This window comes from Corvus brachyrhynchos, unplaced genomic scaffold, assembly GCF_000691975.1.
Source record: "Corvus brachyrhynchos isolate BGI_N302 unplaced genomic scaffold, ASM69197v1 scaffold61, whole genome shotgun sequence".
NCBI classification, from domain to species: Eukaryota; Metazoa; Chordata; class Aves; order Passeriformes; family Corvidae; genus Corvus; species Corvus brachyrhynchos.
Genome location: NW_008236478.1, coordinates 3,234,312 through 3,239,248, shown reverse-complemented (window position 1 = coordinate 3,239,248; position 4,937 = coordinate 3,234,312).

Here is a 4,937-nt window from a genome sequence, read left to right as displayed (position 1 = left end):
GCAGCGCTTCTGCACGGCGATCGGATCCTCTTTAGAAAAGAAAGCCCTTTCCATGCAGGTTCATGGAAATGCGTCCTCGGCCGTCTTGTATGCCAGGCAAAGCCGAAGTGAAGGGAGATTTGGCATTGTTTTTTTCCACAGGTGCCCTAATCCCGTTGGCATCAGGTGGAAATGGAACCTGTAGGTCACTTGTAAAAAGTCTCCTCCCTTTTAAGACCTTTTATGCCTCCAAAAACAAAGGTATATTGGCGTTTTGTGTCCTGAAGCTGCAGGACAGATATAGTCTGGATCTGAATTCCAGGTGCAGTGAGCTTAGAGGGGTGGTGAAGCCCTGCTCATTCAAGGCTAATGAAAGAGTTGAATTCGAACTCCACTGCAGAACGGCAGGAGATGGTGGAGGCAGAGGTTTGGTTCAAGTCCATCTTTAGTCAATGCAGAAGCTTTCTCCGAGGGGGAGCCTCTGACTTGTGAAACTTGCAGACAGATCTGTTCAACTGCAAACAGCTGGTTGTTCTTCGGTGCTCTTGCTAGCCAGCTCCTAATTACTTTCATTTAAACAAAGAACTTTGCTTTTTCCTGGCTCATCTGCTCTTTTTAATTGTAAAGAAATCAAACTAAAGCAGGCTTTGACAGTAGCATAGCTTCACTGAACAAACTACAACACAGATAAAAGCCATCCCATATGCTTCTGGTCATGGAAAGCTGAGATCAGAAGGTAACCACCCTAGTCGTATGCCCCTCTAGCCCCCCAGATACCCCAGTCCCCCAGCTATCAGTCCTCTCAGCAGGTTGGGTTGTACGCTGGGTTGAAGATTCTGCCTGTCAGTCTCCATGGAGGATGGAAGAGTGGCCTGTGTACAACACCAAAGCTGGACTGTGAGCAGTTGTGCACAGGAACAACTCCACTCCTATCTCAACTGAAGTAGCTGGGGTTCTCCCGCAGAACCACAGCCATGCTGAAAATGCTCACCACGTGTAAGGACCGAGTGGTCACTTTAAGTCCTTTGCCACTGTTCCAGCACAGACAGAGGGGAGAGGCCCAATATAAACAAGTTTCTGGGTGCTAGAAGTATATTTTGGTACTACTGACAGTGCTGTGAAACTGTGTTGCTGTGCAGTATGGCAGACAGCAAACTCCAAACCTAGCTAATTCTTGGACTTGAACTGGTGTAAGCAGAACTGGACTATTTTCAAAGTGAGATTTTTTCAAAACAGCTCTTAGTCAGCAGTCACCTTTCCAGACTCCCCACAGGCTACTGAGACATGCAGGTAGAGTGTACCAGAGAAGCGAGCAGCTGAAATGTTGGGATGGGAGCAACTAAGTGAGCTCATTGCAAAAAGGAGAGAAGTTTGATGGTTAAGCACACTGCAAAGGAATCACCAAGTCTCTGACTCTCTCTCCTCCCCCTTCCTATAAATAATTTCCCTTTCCAAGTGGAAATGAGACTAAAACTCTTGTGGTGAGCTCCACCTGAATGGCTCCATCATGCTGTATTGGGAAGGCAGAAGAAAAGCAGTGAATCCTCACTTGAAACAGCAATTTGAAGTCTAGAAATTCAGTACAGTTGGCACACAACCCTGCTCTCAAGTTGTGAAGTCTTCTGTTCTTGGCAAGGAGCCCATTACAAGGGTAAACCTCATGCTGGGGCTGACCAGTGCCTGCTAAAGACAGGAGAAACATGTCCACTCGTGTCTCAGAGCCTTGAATGAGGGTTTTCCTTTCCACATAGGAGGCAAATGAACTTTCCTTCAAAATCCACTGTTCCTTCTCCAATGGCAGTAGGAGGATAAAGTCAAATGGATACTGTTTTTCTGTTTTATGTAAAGCATCGCCTGACCCTGTTCCACATCAGCTGATACCATGGTAAAAGCACCATGAGATTTCCAAAACTCTCCCCATTGCTGTACTTGTGCAGCTGCAGCAATAGGAGCCACGGAAGGAAGACGAGGAGATAAGTTCCCACTGATCAGAACACATGAAGGATGCAAAATTTGATACATCCTTATAAAAAGGCATGCCCCCAGAGGCAAAGTAGAAGCCTTAGGTATAAAATACCAATGTTTGTATGAGTGTAAACAGCTAGAAAGGGATCAGAGTCTCCATGTACAATGCCGCTTTATCTTCTCACAGGGGCTTCCATCATCACCATATCTGACTTCCTCTGTATTTTCTCTTGGGTACTTCTTGGCACTGTGTTCTGCCTAGTTTGGAATTAAGCAATGAGCTTTTTGCCTTTTATTTTGGGACTCTATTTCACAATTACTCCTAGCCAGCTTTTTCAAAAAAGAAATTCACATGTCAGGAAAATGACATAATTGTTTTTCTTTACAGTTTTCACGACATGTTCATAATTTCAGTAAAAAAAAGGTCTGTGTTTTTAATTTACCCAAACGATAATTTTATAAATTATTTGTTAAAGATTTATTGCCTAAGTACTTTTGAGGACCCCAAAAGTGTTGAAAATCTTAAACTTATTCCATATTTACTAAGCAGCACAACCTTCACAATGGCAGAGACAGCCATTTACTGGCTTTCCTTCTGCTGGTAAAGCACCAAGGCTGGTAAGTCCAGAGAGTAATAACTGAAGTTTCGTGCCTGGAAAGCTTTTGGTGGGATTCAGTCTTAATTTAAAATTTTGACATCCTGTTATATGCTTTCTACAATGCAAAATAACCTCTTTCTTTGGCATTTGCATGAATTGCAGACACAAACATAATGCACAAATAATTTTATCAATAACCTCATCCATGCTTAGCTGTAGTTTCTTCAAGAAAATTTTTTTTAAAAAGCCAAACTGTTCTTTATACAAAATATTTTCTCCTTCATAACAAAAAAAAAAATGTCTACTTGGAATAAACCTGCCATTCATTGGAGATTTTGACTGAAGTGGCACAAAATAATTATCATACTATTAATTTTCAGAATTCTTCGCAAACAGTTGCAATTCAACTTCTTTAATTTAGTGGATTTACTGTAAATAAGGTGATATAATTCACTGCTTCATTTCACAGCTTCACTGGGACCATAAAACCAGTGTCTCTGTCTCCAGTACTCCTTCAGAAATAGAATGGAAATACTTTACTTGCTTATTTTGAAGATAAATACATGTTTGTGTTTCAGGAGCTGATGTCAGACAATAGTCTCTGCCAAAACTCTCATCCCCTTTGTTAAAATGTTCCTTGCTGATGTGCTAGAAAAGTGTCCAAAAATGAAAAAATAATTCTCCCAGAGTTGCAATTCTCATTAGTATTTGAGTACAGTACAGTATTCACATAACAGGAAGTTCACAGTTTAGAGGACATTTCATGCTTTGCAGAGTGCATTGCAGGGAGTGCTTGCTCACTGCTGGAACATGGTTCTCTCTCTAGTGGATGCCCTCAGATGGGTAGATTACACATCACAAGTCATTTAGGGAACACATTGCCACAATACACCGTTGGTCAAAAATAGATCACTCTCTGATGTGACTAATCAGGACATTCTTAATGTGCGTTAGGAAGGAAATAAAATGAGTGTTGATTCGCATGCCTCAGAAAATCAGTCCAGTATAAATCAGTTAGGTTAGGAAAGGGAAATCTTCCTCTAATGAACAGCTATGGACACTTTTTTCAAGCTTCACCTATAGTGGCTACTGTTAGAAGTAAAGCAGAGAGGCAAACAACTGGTCTAAGTGAGGTTTAGGATGAAGAACATTAAAGACAAGAATCAGAATTAATGGAACAATGGAATAATCATTTGTCCCAATACGATCTCATGTCATATTTTTTCATGGAAATAATGTCAGATTAACTTGAATTTGTAGCCAGAAAATCTAGTCTGCTGGATTTAACCCAGGTTTGAGATGACCACTGGATTATGACAAGGAGAACATTACTTAAAACAGAGGACATGGAGAACTGTAGGATATAGAGAATTCAGTGGTCTTCCAGTGATAATCTAGGGAAAGTATGAAATAAGGTTTGCACAAATGATGTCTAAAAGAGGTAGACAGAAGCATGAACATTGAAATTGTGACCTTATCAAATTAGCATAAGACAAGGATGGCACATAGGTAAAACTGAGGATGGGGTAACAGAAGTGGAGCAGAAATTAGTACAGCAAAGTCACATACTTGGGGATTAGTAAGAATTTCTTTGATACACTGAGAGCTGAACTGCAAGTCACAAGAGAAAACACCCAAGTATGCTATATATAACCTGCCATATAATCACATATGAAAGTATCATGGAAAAAACAAGTTAATTCTGGGACGTACCAGGCAAGGTATATCCCAGTCAAATCTGAGAAGTACTGTGAGTATTCCACAGGACACTGAAGAACTTCTTTCCAGATACTGCCTATAACTGCAGTCAATTAAATAAAAAGAAAATTAAAATAATTACAATCAAACCCAAAATTTAAACTGTAACCAATGCAGAGAAGGGCTGTTAGGGTGAATAGGGAAGACACTATTTTACTAGAGGAGACTAACAGAACTTGTCTTTAGCTCAACAAAGCAAAGGCTGAGGCCAGATAATTGCTTTGTATATGGAGTCAGGAAGTAAGCTCTAGAGAAGAAAACGCTATTTTAAGCTTAAAGCTGGCACAGGAACAAATGAGCATAAACTGGCTATTGAAACCATTTAGCCTGGGAGTCCTAAGAAGGATGCAAGCCATCGGAAGGGCTGGTCACGGAACAGCTTTCCAATACGTTTGTTCAGACTGATAAAAGATTATATAAAGTTGGTCCTCTGACAGTAACAAGGTCTCCATGTCAGCTCTGTGTTATTGATTAGTGACAGAAAAAATGCTAGGGCAGGCTCACTGAAGGAGGGCCTCATGCCATCTTTAACATTCACAGACAGATGCTGTCAGGGTCTACAAGGTCATTAAATTGCTGCACACTAAACAGATACCGTCAGTTTACCTGCTGTGGGCTTGCATGCTGGGACAGATC